Source organism: Podarcis tiliguerta, assembly GCF_965153285.1.
Source record: "Podarcis tiliguerta genome assembly, chromosome: 2".
Classification (NCBI taxonomy): Eukaryota; Metazoa; Chordata; class Lepidosauria; order Squamata; family Lacertidae; genus Podarcis; species Podarcis tiliguerta.
In genome coordinates, this window is record NC_139535.1 from 74,067,948 (window position 1) to 74,087,444 (window position 19,497).

Below are 19,497 nucleotides of genomic sequence, written 5' to 3' on the forward strand. Positions count from 1 at the left end.
CCTGGACCAATATCCTTCGGGTTGTCCTATTACTTTTGCAATATTTTACACTACCAGCATCACCTTGGATGTACCTGTTAATACAGAGTCATAAAGTGCAAGAAAAACAAGATGCATCCTTACCTTTTCAACTGTAACCAGCTGTCATGAAGTGGTGTGTGGCTACTGTGAATCCAAATCTATGAATGAAGCCAAGAGTTGCTTGCCTTTTATATGTTTAAATCCCGAAACCAGATACCTTGCTTAACCACAGTGCCACATAAAAACAAACACGTGGACTCACTTCCTGTTTTAGAAGCAATACAATTTAATTGCTGAAGAAACCACAGAGTAAAAGTTGGGACTCACAAGTAATCACTGAAGAGGAAATTGGATTATTTGATGGACATTTATGCTGTGCACAGGAAATTCCTTTCCTACTTCATTCTCTTGCAGACTTCAAAAACACAATCAGAAGAAACAGTGGCGTGACCTCATTGGAAATCCAGAATATATTATGAATAAGAGAAATGGAAAACAGTGAATATACTACTATGCAATAGATAAGGAATTTTCTGGCCCTGGATAAAAGCAAGAGGAAATAAAACTCAAATATAGGATACATTATGTCATTTGCAAATCTTTTTCCCCCTTTTGCAATCAGAAATTATCTATTGTATCTAGGATAATGTGAAAACATTTAAAGTATGTAACATGTTAATTTCTGAAGAACAATGTGAATGACTAAATGTTGATGTGGCACTATGTTTAGCACTGGTAATTTGAATACAACTTGTATAAGCACAGAAGGCAAAGCATAGCTTGAACTTTCCTGGCCATATCTGGTTCTCTGTGCTGACTTATAGGAATAGGAGTCTTTCCCAGCCTTACCTGCAAATGCCAGGAATTGATAACGCCACCCACCTCCCTACATCTTGGCATTGCTCTTGAGGTAAGTGGGCACATGATTCATCAGACCAACCCTTCCATTAGGTAGAGTGACGTATGTGCCTCAGGTAGCAGGTCCTGGGTGTGGGAACAGAAGCAAGCAGCTGGAGAGAGCTCTCTGTGTGTGCCATGTAGTCTGCCCTACATCCTTCAAGTTTTCCTGCTACCTCCTGTCTCATTACCAGTGAACTATAATTCCGCTAGCAGTCCAGTTGACTTCTGTACATGGAATTGGGGGAACAGGGGAGTGCTTTCACTTTCAGCAGCAACATATTTTGTCCCAGCCCTGGCTGGACTACTGGTGAATCACTGTCTTGTGGCTACACATAATGAGGAAAATAATGGTTTGCTTCAGCCATAAATAGCTGATAATATGCAACAATATGACCTGAGAGGAACTGGGAAGTAAAGATTTAATCATGAAATAAGATTATTATTTTTAAAAAGTTACATCGTGGGTCATAGCACAGCAATATATATTTGGTAAGAATGACATGAAGCCGATTTGGAATTGAAATGGCCACAACCAGTGCTTTTTTCTGGGGGGGGGGTGCAGGGGTAGACATTTTGTGAATCTAAGTTTGGCCTCATTGAAGGGCAGTATTTCAATATGAGTAGGAAAATGAGAGTACCCCCAAACATATTTTTTTTAGAAAAAAAGCACTGGCCACAACTTTATTAACTACAGGTGTAGATTGGATTTTGCATAGGCACTGGGCATGTGTCCAGTCAACCTGGTTGCTGGCTGATATCTCCATCAGGGTCAATCCTGGTGAGAGTATGCCCCCATTGATGCAGATCTGATGGGGAAATCCCACCAGGACACCATTCAGGGTTGTTCCGTGGCCTGGCAGCCCCCGTCTTTGTGTGGAAGGGAAAATGAATGGATTTGAGACGTTTGGTCTGAAGATAGGGAAAATATTGCTTAGTGGAAGTAGGAACAGTTGGATGTCATCCTGGAATGAATACTTTGAATATATTTTTTGTATGCAGCTGACTGAGAATTGGAAGGCCGTTTATTTCTCTTGCTTCTTTTTCTCTTTTCTTCTCTCATCCATTCATTATTTTTATCCTTCTCTTTCTTCTTCTTCTTCTTCTTTCTTTTCTTTTTGTCATTTTTAGTGTCCTCTACCATTGGTATTATACACCTCACTATTGGTATTATACACATATGAAGGTAATGGTTGGTTGGTGAAGGATCCTGAGTGAGAGGCTGGGAAGAGCAGATCTCCCAGGGTGGTAGGATGGGAGAATAAAGGAGAACTCCCAGGTGAGAGCTGGGAGGGCCCCCACTTTCTGTGTGAGACAAGAGTTAAGAGCTACTTTTGAGAGAGGACTTGGCATTTTCCTTTTCCTTTTTCTCTTTCTGTTTCTGTTTAGATTGGTTTGCTTTTTATTGTAATGTATTATGAAAAGGCTCCAATAAAAAAATAAGACTGAGGGGAAGCTTACGCAATTTGTGGATTATGACCTCATATATACATATATAGGCTTTGTTCTGGTTGTTGTTACAGCACATAACAATGTATTTCCTACTTGTAGATGAATTCAGAGTCAGCCTCACATATCCTTCGGCTTCTTTGTGAGAGTGGAACTTCCTGGATTCTTAGAAAGTTTGTTGTGATCCATAGGATGGATTTTCCACCCATATATGAAAGCATAGGTCTTATTAAGATCTCCATGTGAGAGGCTAGTTTTCCACTGTGACATCACAAATTTTTACAGGGAAATTTGGAGGACAGCAGACAAAACCTCAATTTTATCCTGCTTCCTTATGACATTGTCTAACCTAGTCAAAGCATAACTGGCTTCGCATTTCAATAGCATTAGGAACTGTTTTACAAACCATGCAAGCTTTGTTACATCAGCCTCCCACAATTAGGAAAATTTGTCAGCTGTCCCCTTTTCGACTAAAAATAATGACGCTCATTGGGAAATTATATTAGCTCTCCTGGAGTTCTGAACTGTGTTAATAATACTAATACTGGATAAAGAGATAGAAAGAGAAGTTTCTGGCTGAAGGAGGAAATGGAACTATTTCATAGTTAAACTAAATTAATAATAATAATAATCCGACAGCTAATTATTAGCTGTGACAACTACTGTATAAGGAACAAGAGAAGCATACTTATGTTTTTACATTGTAATTTTATCTTGTGAACTGCCCTGAGACCTGTGGGTATAGGGCACTATATAAATTCTAATAATAAGAATAAGAGTTTCTGTTTGGCAGTTTTACAAGGATGCTATTATATACATGGTGAAAGCACCTTCACAGCATGGATCAAGACCTAAGTGTGAGGCAGGAAGTATATTTTTTTGGGGGGGTGATTCAGAAACTTGCCAGATTCACAGGAGTACATGAAACTGAGGAAACTGTTTACAGTGGTACCTCTAGTTACGAACTTAATTCGGTCCGGAGGTCCGTTCTTAACCTGAAACTGTTCTTAATTAGAGGCATGCTCTTGCTAATGGGGCCTCTTGCTGCCGCTGCGCCGCCGGCACATGATTTCCGTTCTCATCCTGGGGCAAAGTTCTCAACTCGAGGTAACTCTTCCATGTTAGCGGAGTTTGTAACCTGAAGCATTTGTAACCTGAGGCGTTTGTAATTCAAGGTACCACTGTATATGATATCTTGCCCACTCTTTACCACAAGGTCCCTGAATGGGTTACCACAATATCATATAAAATAAGATAAAACCACTAAAAAAAAAGCAAAACTGGTCCAAACGGAACAGGACAGTGTCTCACTTTTAGAAAACATCTGAAGGCAGCACTGTATAGGGAAGTTTTTAATGTTTGATGTTTTACTGTGGTTTTCTAAATTGTTGGCAGCCGCCCCGAGTGGCTGGAGCAACCTATTCAGATGGGTGGCATATAAAGAATAAATTATGATGATGCAAGTTATTGAGTGTCCATGACAACAACTGGATATCTGATTTTAACCGATGTCTGATTTTAACTAATATCTGATTTTAACTACGGTGGGGAAAAGAAGTGCGGCTTGTATGTATGTATGTATGTATGTATGTATGTATGCAATAAATTCTGCTGCTAACGGGAAATATTTTTTAGTAATCCACCATACAATCAAGTTTCTCCAGAAAAAGATTTGACTGTAACTTGGGATTCTCTGTCTACGCAACCTGAATTCTACTACACTGGTGGCATCTTTGAAAACAGCTGGAGGAGTGATGGTAAAGGGACCCTCTCATCTTTGGGGGGGGGGGGACGTTCTTGTCCCTCACCAGGTGATTTTCCTCTCAGGGAACAGGGTAGCAAATGGTGGAGGATGGAAGTGTGATTAGAATTAAATCAAGCACAGCTTCACATAGTAGGCTTGCTTTCCACCTTGCTGAGAAGGGGCATTTGCTTGGCTCAGATTCTGGTGACACCTCTAGTTTCTTGCCCTGGAGAGGGGATTGGTGTGTGGCAGGCTTCCACTCCCTCATCAAAAGCAAGCCTCCAGCTTATCCTTCCCATTCTTGACCCTAAATCTGTACAGCAAGAGTGAGGAAAGTGGTTGTGGTGGTTTTGCATGTTCTTCTGTCCTAGGGATGTCTCAACCATCTGCTGTTGTTCAGCCACAGATTCAACATGCAGAAGTATTCACGTTAAAGACCTTAGGCCATGGGTAGGCAAACTAAGGCCTGGGGGCCGGATCCAGCCCAATCGCCTTCTAAATCCAGCCCGCAGATGCTCAGGGAATCAGCGTGTTTTTACATGAGTAGAATGTGTACTTTTATTTAAAATGCATCTCTGGGTTATTTGTGGGACATAGGAATTCATTCATATTTTTTTCCAAAATACAGTCTGGCCCCTGCCTTAGGCATTCCAAACCTTCCATTCCATCCCCTTCCCCTCCATAAATGGGGCTTAATGGAGCAGCAGTGCCTCCAGGTCATTGTGCTAGTAAGTCCACTTTGCCGTCACACGATGGCAGTGAGATTGGTTTGGGATCCAACAGATCCTGGACTGGCTCACTCCTTCTGTACCTACATATTGCCCCATTTCAGGGCCTTCTGCTGGCTACCACTGGCAGACATCCCACCAGAAGCATTCCTGCACTTCCTAAATCATTGGGTTTGGTATCTCATGCTCTTACTTTGTCTCTCACCTCTGATCTAAAGAAGGCCAAGGTATTGTCATAAAGAGTATCTTACCAGCTGTTTTGTTTTACCGGGAATTAGATATATTACTAAAGATACTCAGGGTTTCTTATTGTCCCAGAATTTTCATAGGAACTGAAAATGGTACGTTCTGCAAGAATATTCATAGTTGCCTCTCTCCATTACATATGATTTCTTAGTAATGGCTTAGTGTTCTTCTTAGATGAACAATTTGGAGCTTTTGGGAGAGTGAAAAAGATGGCTTCATGGAACAGCTCTGGCAGAAGACAGTGAGTCCCCTTTCAGATATTTGCCTGTGGGTTTGGCCCCTCTTTTGCCACCTAGTAACTTTTAAGGTCTGAGCTCTACAAAGAACTTACTCTGATCCTTTCCTGTTTGGAAAAATTTTTCTCAAATCCAAGTTGAGATCTGGATTATTTAGTGTTCTAATGAAGGTTGTCCTCACATTTTCTCTTATCTACTCTTTGTTATTTAGTTCACCACGCTAACTAAATAGTTCAAAAGTAGCTTTATGATTGTTAAATTAGTTTTCTTGAAATGCTGATTCATTTCAAAAAAGGGTAGAGATGCTTATGAAATCTTCCTTTGCCTACTGTTTTTCTCTCTTCTGATTTTTCATTTCTCCAAAAATGTATTACCATTCCTAACAATGTTGAAATCTTTGATACATTCACATCTGTATTTCTGAATGCATGTTTGGTTTAAAGATTAAAACAAATAAATAACATTTGTTCATTTCATTGGTGCCAAAGTTCAGACTTCCAAAGTCACCCAAATGGGACACATTTTCTTGCCCTCAAACTACAGGCCCTTATGCAATTTAGCATACAGTGGTACCTCTGGTTACGTACTTAATTCGTTCCAGAGGTCGGTTCTTAACCTGAAACTGTTCTTAACCTGAAGCACTACTTTAGCTAATGGGGCCTCCCGCTGCCGCCGCGCTGCCGCCATGGGATTTCTGTTCTCATCCTGAAGCAAAGTTCTTAACCTGAGGTACTATTTCTGGGTTAGCGAAGTCTGTAACCTGAAGCGTATGTAACCCGAGGTACTACTGTATTTGCAAATAAAAACTTAAAAAGCACCAAGAGCATCATGAACTTATGCAGGGCTTTTTTTTTCTTTAAAAAAAATGTTTAGGGGTACTCTCATTTTGACTCAAGAAAATCACTGGGGAAAGAAATGAAGCTGCCATTGGAGGTGGTAACAACAAAACTGACCAATCACCATGCTAGATTCCAACTCCTACTTCACACATTAAACGCTCGCTTCCGTCTGAGACACAAGAAACACCATGACAGGAAATGAGGCCGCCATCGGGGCTAGCAACAGAACTGACAATTCACCGTGCTAGAGAAGAAACATTAAAAAAAAAATTGTTTCCTCTCCTGTTAGATTCCCCACCAGAAAAAAAAGCACCGAGCTTATGTATTTATTTCATTAAATTTATATACCACTTGATTGTGTGACACTTCAAAGTGTTTTGCAAAAAGATAAAACAAGAAAAATTTACAACCATACTTTAAACCATACAAAAGTTAAAGTGCTAAAACATTTTAGCATGTTTTCTAAGCACCTGAGTAGGGTTTTCTAAACCAGGATGTTTTTATCAGGCACCAAAAAGTGTACAGTGAATGAGCCTGCTTGATCTCAATAGATGGCAGCAGTGGGGTGCAAAGATCCACCCTCCCAGGTTGCCCAGTCCCAGGTGCACTGAAGGGCGGAGCCAGCTGGCCATCTCAGCGTCTTGCTGGCTCGGTCACCCCCGAACTCGCGGCGCAGAGCTGCCTGCAGCAGAAAATATGGTTGGTGACAATATGGTTGGTGACTATGGATGTAGTATCGTTATAGGTGTGTGCAAGAAACCAGCCCATGACATATCAGTCCTCTTATCTACCACCACCACCATGCTGCGGTTGCTGCCACCATTTGCCACCACTGTTGTGGGCTGGCCAAGTGGGAGTTTAGGTGCAAATGCAGTAATAAATCTGAGCGGGACAGGCTCCTTGCCAACATACTTGCCACCTGACATCCCTGCATGCAGGCCACAGCTGTATTTCATAGAACCATAGAATCATAGAGTTGGAAGAGACCACAAGGGCCATCGAGTCCAACCCCCTGCCAAGCAGGAAACACCATCAGAGCACTCCTGACATATGGTTGTCAAGCCTCTGCTTAAAGACCTCCAAAGAAGGAGACTCCACCACACTCCTTGGCAGCAAATTCCACTGTCGAACAGCTCTTACTGTCAGGAAGTTCTTCCTAATGTTTAGGTGGAATCTTCTTTCTTGTAGTTTGGATCCATTGCTCCATGTCTGCTTCTCTGGAGCAGCGGAAAACAACCTTTCTCCCTCCTCTATGTGACATCCTTTTATATATTTGAGCATGGCTATCATATCACCCCTTAACCTCCTCTTCTCCAGGCTAAACATGCCCAGCTCCCTTAGCCGTTGCTCATAAGGCATCGTTTCCAGGCCTTTGACCACATTTTTGGTTGCCCTCCTCTGGACACGTTCCAGTTTGTCAGTGTCCTTCTTGAACTGTGGTGCCCAGAACTGGACACAGTACTCCAGGTGAGGTCTGACCAGAGCAGAATACAGTGGCACTATTACTTCCCTTGATCTAGATGCTATACTCCTATTGATGCAGCCCAGAATTGCATTGGCTTTTTTAGCTGCCGCGTCACACTGTTGGCTCATGTCAAGTTTGCGGTCAACCAAGACTCCTAGATCCTTTTCACATGTACTGCTCTCAAGCCAGGTGTCACCCATCTTGTATTTGTGCCTCTCATATTTTTTTTTGCCCAAGTGCAATACTTTACATTTCTCCCTGTTAAAATTCATCTTGGTTGTTTTTGCCCAGTTCTCTAATCTGTCAAGGTCGTTTTGAAGCGTGATCCTGTCCTCTGGGGTGTTAGCCACCCCTCCCAGTTTGGTGTCATCTGCAAATTTGATCAGGATGCCCTTGAGTCCATCATCCAAGTCGTTGATAAAGATGTTGAATAAGACCGGGCCCAAGACAAAACCCTGTGGCACCCCACTAGTCACTCTTCTCCAGGATGAAGAGGGACCATTGATGAGCACCCTTTGGGTTCGGTCAGTCAGCCAGTTACAAATCCACTGAGTGGTAGCATAGTCAAGACCACATTTTACCAGCTTCTTTACAAGAATATCATGGGGCACCTTGTCAAATGCCTTGCTGAAATCAAGGTAGGCTACATCCACTGCGTTCCCTTCATCTACCAGGCTTGTAATTCTGTCAAAAAACGAGATCAGGTTAGTCTGACATGACTTATTTTTCAGAAATCCATGCTGACTATTGGTGATCACAGCATTCCTTTCTAGGTGCTCACAGACTGTTTGCTTAAATGATCTGCTCCAGAATCTTCCCTGGTATTGATGTCAGACTGACTGGGCGGTAATTATTTGGGTCCTCTCTTTTCCCCTTTTTGAAAATAGGGACAACATTTGCCCTCCTCCAGTCTGCCGGGACTTCGCCTGTTCTCCAGGAATTCTCAAAGATGACTGCCAGTGGTTCTGAGATCACATCTGCCAGTTCTTTTAATACTCTTGGATGCAGTTCATCTGGCCCAGGAGACTTGAATACATCTAAACTAGCCAAGTATTCTTGTACTATCTCCTTAGTTATTCTGGGCTGTGTTTCCTCTGCTGAATCATTTGCTCCAAATTCTTCAGGTCGGGCATTGTTTTCTTTATCGGAGAAGACTGAGGCAAAGAAGGCATTGAGGAGTTCAGCCCTTTCTGTGTCCCCTGTTTGCATTTCACCATCTTCTCCTCTGAGTGACCCCACTGTTTCTTTGTTCTTCCTTTTGCTACGAACATACCCATAAAAGCCTTTTTGGTTGCTTTTAACCTCTCTAGCAAGCCTGAGTTCATTCTGTGCTTTAGCTTTTCTGACTTTGTGTCTACACATGCTGGCTATTTGTTTGAATTCCTCTTTGGTGGTTTCCCCCCTTTTCCATTTTTTGTACACATCCTTTTTTAATCTTAACTCAGTTAAAAGTTCTTTAGATAGCCACCCTGGCTTCTTTAGGCACCTTCCATGTTTCCGTCTCATTGGTATTGCCTGAAGTTGTGCTTTTACTATCTCCCTCTTAACCTCCTCCTCTTGATGTTAGTCCATTCTCACAACTAACCTTTACAATTTCCTTACAACAGCACCTCTGTTGCTTTACTGTTTCCCCTGTTTACATTTCACCATCTTCTCCTCTGAGTGTATTTATATGGGAGGAGGTCCGTACTTTTAAGTTCTAATCCAGTATGGTCCCTGAAGGCCAGGTTTCTACTTGCAGGGAGGTGTTTTTTGTTTTGTTTTGTTTTGTTTTGTTTTGTTTTGTGTTTTGTTTTGTTTTGTTGTTTTGTTTGCTTGCTTTACATATGGGAGCTTTCAAAAGGTGACCCGGAAACTACAGCTAATCCAGAGTGCAGCAGCTAGACTGGTGACTGGGTGTGGTCCCCGAGACCATATAACACCAGTTCCAAAAGACCTACATTGGCTCCCAGTACATTTCCAAGCACAATCCAAAGTGTTGGTGCTGACCTTTAAAGCCCTAAATGGCCTCTGCCCAGTATACTTGAAGGAGCATCTCCACCCTCTTCATTCAGCCCGGACACTGAGGTCCAGCTCCGAGGGCCTTCTGGCTGTTCCCTCACTGCAAGAAGTGAGGTTACAGGAAACCAGGCAGAGGGCCTTCTTGGTAGTGGTGCCTGCCCTGTGGAACGCCCCCCCCCCATCAGACATCAAGCAAAGAAGCAACTATCTGACTTTTAGATGACACCTGAAGGCAACCCTGTTTAGGGAAGTTTTTAATGTTTGATGTTTTATTGTATTTTTAATCTTTTGTTGGAAGCTGCCAGATGGGTGGGGTATAAATAAATAAATAAATTATTATTATTATTATTATTATTATTATTATTAGATTTCCACCTCTGGCATGCTGAGGCTAGGGTGCTGTTGTCTCAAGAATAGCTTTAAGATCCTTGATATGGTCAATGGGAGACACGGTTGAGGGCAAAATTGTTGTTCCACATTGTTAGGCTACAATCCTAACCCCACTGAACAGAGAATAAGCCCTGTTTGATTCAGTAGGACTTAGCTCTGAGCAAAGAAACAAAGGAAACTGCCTTGCACTGAGTCAGACCAAACAACAGTCAGAGCAACACTGCAAGTCTGTGTGTTTGTGGTGCAGTTCACTTCTCCTTTTCATTTCATGCAGACATTTACTTCTGTCCCTCCTTGAAAGTGAACTTTACCTCTCATCTGAAACATAACACAGATTTGATATTTAGGGAGCCCTGTTGTTATTTGCGGATCATGTAAAGACCATAGGCTGAGAGTCCCGACTGCAAGTTCCCCATTCTTCCTTATGACTCAGCCTGCCCTGAAGTCGAGAGAGCACAAATGGATGACAGAGACATTAAGTCTCATTACCCTTTTGGGCCTTGACTTATACTGAGACTACCCAGTAACAAGAGTGTGGGCTGTGGTCCCTTGTTTCCCATTGGATGCTCAGCTTAGAAGTGTTAGGTGGCTGGTTCATTTCTCGCTCAGTTTTTTCCATGAAGTTTACAACCTGGTTTTTAAAAACTTTTTGAAGGACCTGGTATTCTTCTAAGGTTTGTCACTTTCTCGATACCAGGGCCGGGGAATTTGTGGCCCTCCAGATGTTGCTGAAATACAACTCCCAGCATTTGAGTATTGAGGATGATGGGAGTTCAACCACATTTGAAGGCCTGTAGGTTCCCCACCCCTGGCATGATTCCAGTTTTAGGTGTGCTGCTTTGGCCCAGAGAGCACCAGTGTACCACTGGTTTTATTTGCATCTTCTGAAATGCCAAGGGCCATCAAGGTTTAGTACCTTGAGAACAGTGTTGGGCAAGGGTCAGCAAACTTTTTCAACAGGGGGCCGGTCCACTGTTCCTCAGACCTTGTGGGGGGCTGGACTATATTTTGAGGGGGGGGGAGAACAAATTCGTATGCCCCACAAATACCCCAGAGATGCATTTTAAATAAAAGGACACATTCTACACATATAAAAACACGCTGATTCCCAGACCATCCGCGGGCTGGATTTAGAAGGCGATTGGGCTGGATCAAGCCCCTGGGCCTTAGTTTGCCTACCCATGGTGTTGGGAAACCTCTGGCCCTTCAGATGTTCTTGGATTTCACCTCTTGCCCCCATCAGCATTACCAGTCGGCAGAAGTGATAGTTCAAGAACATCTGGAGGGCAGTCGGTTCCCAATCCCTGCTCTAGTTGTTTTTTTGGGGGGAGGGGACTTAGTTCAATTTTGCCTGTTGTGAAACATGGGAAGGAATTCAGTGTAGTTCTATAGTAAGTGTTCTGTCAGTGCAAGTTTTTCAGCTTGTCAGATGTTATGATTCCCCCCTCCTTTCTACCTGTGCACTGTTCTGGGGAGTTCTCCCAACCCCCAAGAGCCAATTTCAGGGAGAAAGCCCCATTGCACTGGCAGAAGTCTTTGCATGGGCTTATGCTAGTGGGACTAGTTAGTGGAATCCCATGCATGATAATAAATATTGGGAAAGTTGCCCAGACGAACAAACCCCCCCAATGATGTGGGTGGCATGAAGAAGAGTAGCAACAAATATCCATGACTGGAAAAAACAGGAAGGTGTGAGAGATACAGAGCCAAAAACTCACAGGGGGAAAAGTCAGATCTTTATTATCTGTTTGCCTCATAAGGTCCCCATCTACAGCCACCCTCCATAACAGTCATATTTTCGTATGCTCTTTTGCCTTACTTATCGTTTTAGTTTCTTCTCTCATCCTTCATTCTGATTTAAAAGAGCTATTACTAGTCAGCAAAACTTTTCAATTAGCGCAGACAATAAATAATGAAAACAAAAAGTTACATATGTTATAATCTGAATGGCTTCTTCAAAGATTCCTCAGATAAACCCTGTCTGCATATTTCAATGAAATTTCAAAAAGATGATAGCCATCACTTATCAAGTTAAGATCAGTGAGTTGTATACAGCGATTCCAGACCCCCCAAGTATTCCTATTTTCCTTTATATATATATAATTTTTATTAAATTTTACTTCAGATTAAACATCTTTTATTATATGAAGCATTCATTGACTTCCCTCCCTCCCCTTCCAAGGTTCGTTTGACTTGCAGCATATTTTAATATATCCATCAAATTCAATTTACCTTTCTTACATCACTTCAAAATATGTTATACTGTTAAATTACTTTAATACCACCAGCGTTTTTAACTGTGCACAATTATTTTCAATATATTCAATTAAAAATTTCCACTCCTCTTTAAATGCCTGTTCTTCTTGTTCTATTATTCTACTTGTTAGACCTGCTAACTCTGCATATTCTGTCATCTTAAATTGCCAATCCTCCTTACTAGGGACCTCGCTCACTTTCCATTTTTGAGCTAACAAAATCCGAGCTGCTGTTGTTACATACATAAATATTTTTTTCTGTCTGAACAATTCCTAACAGAAATGCCTCTGGTTTGGGGGGGAAAGTTATTTCAAACAGTTTTTCATCTCATTATATATCATTTCTCAATATTCTTTAACTGCTTTGCATGTCCACCACATGTGAAAAAAGGTTCCTTCTACTTCTTTATACTTCCAACACAAGTCCAATTCCACATTATACATCTTAGCCAATCTACTCAGAGTTCAATACCATCTATGAATCATTTTCATATAGTTCTGCTTCAGTGTGTAGCATGCAGTGAATTTCAAACCATTCTTCCAAAGTTTCTCCCAGAGGTTTAATTCTATATTGTATCCCACATCCATTGCCCAGTGAGTCATTGATGCTTTAACCATCTCATTTTTTGTTTCCGATTCCAATAATAATTTGTACATTTTGGACAATCATTTTTCCTTATTCAGCAATAGCTCTTTTTCAAACTGTGAGCTTTGGTCCAAAAAACCATTTTTCTTTTCTAGTTTGAACATATCATATAGTTGATGGTACTGTAAGCAATCAGTAACTTGATTCCTTACTTCTGCGATTGGTTTCAATCTGGTTCGCTCCCTGTAAAGCCCAACAAATCCCTATAGGTCACCAAACCTCTATCTGCCCTGAGACCCCCAGGTATAGGGCAGTATATAAATTTTAATAATAATAATAATAATAATAATAATAATAATAATATCCATATTTATTCTCTTAATTGTAATTGCTTTGATTGGCGATAACCATAGAGGTGTTTTTCTTTTCAACAATTTTTAATGTTTCTCCCAGACTCTATACAATTTTTTCCTAATGACATGGTTCACGAAATTTTTATATATTTTAGCTTTCCCATACCAAAGACATGCATGCCAGACAAACTTCATACTGTGGTCTTCCAGATGGAAAATGTGTGCATCCTCCAATACAATTCATTCCCTTAACCAACACAAACAATTGTACAATTGTAGGTTTCGCAGGGGAAAACCACCTCTTTCTTTTGTATCAGTCAAAATTTTATTTTTAATTTGTGGCAGCTTTCTCCCCTGCCAGACAAATTTAGATATATCCCTATTGTCCAGGGGCACCCCTGATTCTGATTCTATCCCGGAATGTCCCGCTTTTCCTTAAGACACCCCTATTTTCATCAGAGGAATGTTGGAGGTATGGTAGGATGTCCCTATTTTCATTGGAGAAATGTTGGGGGGTCTGGAGTTATCTGACCCTGGAGCCATCTGAAGGCAATCCTGTAAATGTTGAAAGTTGCCCAAAGTTGCTGGGGCAACCCAGTAAGATGTGTAGGGTATAAATACTAAAATTATCATTATGGAATGGGATGTCCATATTTTCATTGGGGAAATGTTGGAGGTTATGCAATTTAAGGTAGACCTAAAATGAATGGACATGACTAACTTAGAACCATTCATTTCAATAGGTCTCCCCTGAGCATAACTTAGTTCAGAAATCCCCAAACTCAGCCCTCCAGCTGTTTTTGGCCTACAACTCCCATCATCCCTAGCTAACAGGACCAGTGGTCATGGATGATGGGAATTGTAGTCTCAAAACATCTGGAGGGCTGAGTTTGGGGGTGCCTGAGTTAGATACAACCCAGTGTTATAGATGATAGGCATAGAACCCCTAGCACAACTTGGTTTTGTGCAACACTGAGCAGGCAAGTTTGTGCTTTGTGATTCTGTGGTCAGAGTATTGAAACTTGTAAATGCCTCCAGAGGAAGTATTACAATGTGTCTTGTTCTATGGTGTTCCTGTTTTGTTCTGTATAAGGAGAGCTTCCTTTTTTGCTACTTGCATTTCCCCCCACTAATTATGCAAATTTAACAATGGAGATGTTTTTGATGGAAGGAACCACTCTAGATAACCAGATGTCTCGTCTCAGGCAGTGAAACTTGGCCTTGACTGGAAGTTCCACAATATTACTTTTTCTACAATCATTTTAAGGCAGTTATGGACAGAAAGAAGCCAAAAACCCAATTAGGACTCCTCATCTATATGTGACAATAGTTGCTTGTCAACCAGCTTTAAGAATATTACCTCAGATTAATTCATCCATATCATGACAGTCACTTTAAAACTGGATGTACAAACCTGAAACATATATTCTTGCATAAAATACATATTTCTGCCACACTCTGCAGGGCCAATGAATTAAATCAGCAAGTACCTATTTAATTGGGACGTGGGTGGCGCTGTGGGTTAAACCACAGAGCCTAGGACTTGCCAATCAGAAGGTCAGCGGTTTGAATCCCTGCGACAGGGTGAGTTCCCGTTGCTCAGTCCCTGCTCCTGCCAACCTAGCAGTTAGAAAGCACGTCAAAGTGCAAGTAGATGAATAGGTACCGCTCCGGCGGGAAGGTAAACGGTGTTTCCGTGCGCTGCTCTGGTTCGCCAGAAGCGGCTTAGTCATGCCAGCCACATGACCCCGAAGCTGTACGCCGGCTCCCTCGGTCAGGAAAGCAAGATGAGCGCCGCCACCCCAGAGTCGGTCCCTACTGGACCTAGTGGTCAGGGCCCCCTTTACCTTACTTATTTAATAAAATAAAAGCTATGTCAGCTTCTTTATTAAAGAAATCAGCCCAGCCGTACAATGGACTTCTGCCCATGAAATGGGAATTCCCTTTCTTCTCCCCCGGCTTGCAGTCAACTGCACACCCCACCAAATTTATTCTAGAGGGTTGGGGGTCTCAAGTAAGGAAATATAAATCTGATAATTTATGGGATTGTCATCATTCTACCATCACAAGCTCCCACCGGCTCTTTCTTATTGGGCTGTGGAAGGTGGGGTTCACAGGAGAAAACAACCAAGATGGTATGTGGGATGGTACAGTGGCTAAAGAAACTCAGGGTCAAATCTCTGTTCAGACATGAAATTCACTTTCACCTTAACCTTTCCTCACAGGCATGCTATAACCTGTAGTGACTGCATTGAGCACCCTGGAAAACACATCAATAAAAAAATATATAATACGCTTTAATTTAACTTTACTTCATTTTACTTTACTTTAACATTTAGCAGTCAGTTGCAAGGGATACTTAATTAGTAAAGTAAGGCAGAACATTTCTGTTACCTTCCAAAGATTTTATGCCCTTAACACTTTTGCCATGCAAAGGCAATTTCCGCTCCCTTGCAACTGCTCCTTCTCACATGCTCCAAGCAGGGATGTCATAGCCTCCAACATCTTATGGAATAGTTGAACATTCCGGGATCAAATCAGAAACTGGGATGGCTTCTCCAAATCAGGGACATCCCTGGAAAATAGGGACACTTGGAGGGTCTTGGATGTTCAACTGGACACGTGTGACAAGGATGGTGGTAGTAGGCCCAAACCTTCAACCTATATGCATTCATTCTAAAAGTGGGTAGATAAATGCAATTCTTCAGCTGTTATAGATGTTATAATGCACATTTATTTAATCATCTCTAAGGGGGCTCCTGCTGCTTGCACATGTGGTCCAGCCATATGTAGGGTTAACAGGTAAGGAGCATCCCAGACCACAAGATTTCAGGGCCCAAACCTGAGACCTAGGGACAGCCTTTGGTGATGTCATGGGGGCAGGTCTCAGTGATGTCATTAAGCACAGCACATTAAACATTAACCACAGTCAAATACAAAGCACAAAGTCTAAAAAATGAATGAATATATATCACTGGTTGGAAATTAAAATAGAAGCCTTAGCTAAAGTGGGTGTCCTCAAGTCTAGCTGAAGTGGGGGGATCATTCCTTCTCAACTGCTTAGGGACTTTTGGGAGGGAAGGTGCTCTTGTCTACCTGGAGAGTTAAACCCTCTTTGTGCCTTGTGGGGGAGAGACAAACCTGGAGACTTTAGGTTGGCCCAGGGGGTCTGGCATACCTAGCCATCAGGGCTGGCCTGCCCATGAGACAGATTGAAGCAGCGGCCTTAGCAGCTGCCTTAGGTGGCAATCTCACTAACAGAGTTGTGTGGCAGCAGCTTCCAACAATATTTAGTGGAACTTAATTTCTGAAATCCTTTTCTTATGTAAGAGTTTCTATAGTTTTGGAAGTTTGCTGCTTTATCTTCCTTACCTTAGAAATCCATATTATTTGGGAAGTTGCCCTCCTTTCCTCATTGCATTGGAAAAATGTGCATGGACCAGTTAATTTGAGTTAGATGCGCATCTTCCTTTCTAAACCAGAGGGGGGAATACATGCCTGAGTTTGATGTTATGTGTTGGTATGTCAAGAGCTTTTTACTAGCTATACTCATGTTTGAGGACATATCATGTGTTGTCATTGCTGTTGTAAGGATCTCGTTTTTCTAATGTGAAGGAAACCATGAAGCTGAAAAACTCCATTCTGACCTCATCAGGCCAATACACTATAAGAATTTGGATTTAGTATGACATGGAAATATATGAGAGTTTTCAGAAGCTAAATAAGAAGTCTGTCTTTTACAGTTCCCTGAACTAGCAAACTAAACACTTTCAGATTCCATTTTCTGCCACTAAAATGTCAGCACAGGGTTACCAAATTTTCTTTTTTTACCAGACTGTGCAACAGTGTGATTTACAGATGTTCATGGATGTCTGTGCTATGAAAAGCCTCACTTGATGATTTCTGCTTATCAAACTGTTTTCCATGGCAGCAGTTAATTTAGTTACACAGAATCCTATTGCTTTAGTAGTCATCCAAAAATTTGAATTAGGCTTCAGAGGCAGCAACTTTTAAATGCCAGGTGATTAAGGGTGTGAAAAATGAAATGAAATTCAGTAACAGAAAGTGATATTTTAATTTGTAATTAAGTTGAAAGTTTTGAAATGCTGTAAATGCAGTGAAATAAACAATGAAGTAAGTAATCATGATGATTGCAGCCAGGGAATATAGCCTTTAGCTCTGCCATGAGGTATGCAAAATTCATACTAATATATCAAACGAATGAAAAATGTTCACCCCAGTACTAAACACATTATATGGATTCATGCCATTGATTTGAATGTGGCAAGCCATCTGAACTCTGACCATATTTAGAATTGAGTTCTGGTGATTTCAAGGACTTTCAAAAATGGTTAAAGAGCAGCCTGTATGTGTTGATCTAACACATACTGTTCTCTAAAGTGGTGTTAAGACTTGCAGATACAAGAGAAACATCATGCCTATTTCAAGGCACAGCCCTTTTTCTAAACATAGCATAGGGTGGCTTCTTCCAAGATTGTGCAACTTTTGTCAGAAGAAAACTGTGAGGTAAGGCTTTCTCTCTGGCTTGCCTCACTACACCTGTGCTAAGGGGGTTGGCATGGCAACCAGAGCAGCTGCACTCTATGCAGCTTGAGGCCTCTTCACAGTCCCACTCAAGGTTAATGCTAGGCTGCTACTGAACTTAATTCACATCTTCTCCTGCTTGTTTCCTTGGGACTGCTTCACTGAACTGGATTTACCTTATGGCCCTGAATAGACAATTTGGACTGGTTTAGGGAATTTGACCTCTGGCATGTCACCACCACAGTCATAATCGGTTATGGGACTCATTCCTGAAGAGTGTAGGATCCAGCTTTGTTCCTGACAATATGTGGTGGTGCAGTAAGGACTGGAAGGAACTCTGAATGTGAAGAAGGCATGTTGCTTCCAGCTGGGCAGTTAAATCTAATACATTATGAGTAATCCTAAATATCATCCCTGAAAATATTTAAAAATAGGAGTGCCATGCTGGCAGTTGTGAGGCCCATTTCACAGATGAGTCCTTCCTATAAGTTGCTAGTTTCTCCATACCTCAAAGAACACCACTGCATGCAAAAATACAGCAGAGGTGTGGCTGAGCTGCAATTTTACACTTCAGAGGAAGCTTGACAGAATTGGCCTGCGGTGACAAGGTTACAACAGGTAAGGGAGATTTGATTGTTATCACCAGCAGTTTAGGGTACCATTTTTGGCACAGGGAGAAAGGGGTACCAAGAGATTCCAGAAACATAGAGTGAGGAGCTGACAGACACTGCAGGTTCAAAATAAATTTAAAAAACCAGAATATTTTGGGAACATTTACTGTGGTTAGCTTTTAGTACCTCATGATAACTAGGGATGCAGGTCCTGCCAAGGAATAAACACGTATGGTCTAAACAGACAGGCAATGATACGTTCTCTCCTCTCCTACATAGTGTTCCTAGAGGCAGGGCTGCTCATGACATCTTACTGAGGTACAGGACAAGATGGGGCCTCCTCACATTCTGTGTAGTAAAGCTTACTGGACTAGCAGTTGAATCTTACTTCAACTTCAATCTAACATGTAGTGTTTTTAAAACTGTTTCATGATATGTTTGTAAATTGCCTTGAGAAGTACGTAAAATGTGAGTGAATGATTAATTAATTGATTGATAATACCTCTCTGCCCTCTAACAGAGGGTGATGGTGGGGGGCTCTTGAGCAATATCTGGGGGGCTGCCACTGCTAACGGAGGTAGGGCAGGCCTGTGCTTTGGTCAGAATGAGATCTGTGTATAGCAGCAGGCAAAGTAAGTCATTTCATCAAAAGGCTAAAGGTCAATCTTTTGAACCCATGTCAACATTCAGGGGCTGATTTTTGCCAGCTTTGTCAAAGGATTGTGTGAAATGGATCTTGATGTGGCTGGTAGGTGTGTGCTGATTGGTTTTTTGGAACTGATTACAGCTGCTCCTATGAGCTGCAATCACCCTTGCTTGCAAATAATAGACCCTCTTGGCTAAGCTCCGGTTGTGCGTGCCTTCCAGCAGTGGTAGTCACACTGCTTTATCTCTGTCTGCTGTAACATAATTCACTGCATTCATTCACTCTGCAACTGTTTTCTCTGAAGCAGTAGCCACATTTGGATGCTCTGCTTGTGCGTGAAACCTACAGATGGTCCACAAGAGGTCTGGAGGGTGGCAACGTGAGAACGGGCCTTTTCTGTGTTGGTTTCCCATTTGTGAAATGCTGGTGCCACCATTTTACACCGTTAGCCACCAGGCAAAAACGTTCCTCTTCAACCGGGTCTG

At 41.8% G+C, this 19,497-nt stretch overlaps 1 protein-coding gene across 1 annotated transcript in view; it reads right to left on the bottom strand.

The window, feature by feature from the left end:
- Positions 1-18,640, bottom strand: part of LOC310673023 (interleukin-12 subunit beta-like) — a 34,347-nt gene extending 15,707 nt beyond the window's left edge. Inside the window, exon 1 of the mRNA XM_083430947.1 lies at positions 18,553-18,640. The gene's annotated coding sequence lies outside the window, so the exon portion shown is untranslated. The remainder of the gene's footprint in view (positions 1-18,552) is intronic.
- Positions 18,641-19,497: the final 857 nt, after the last annotated feature.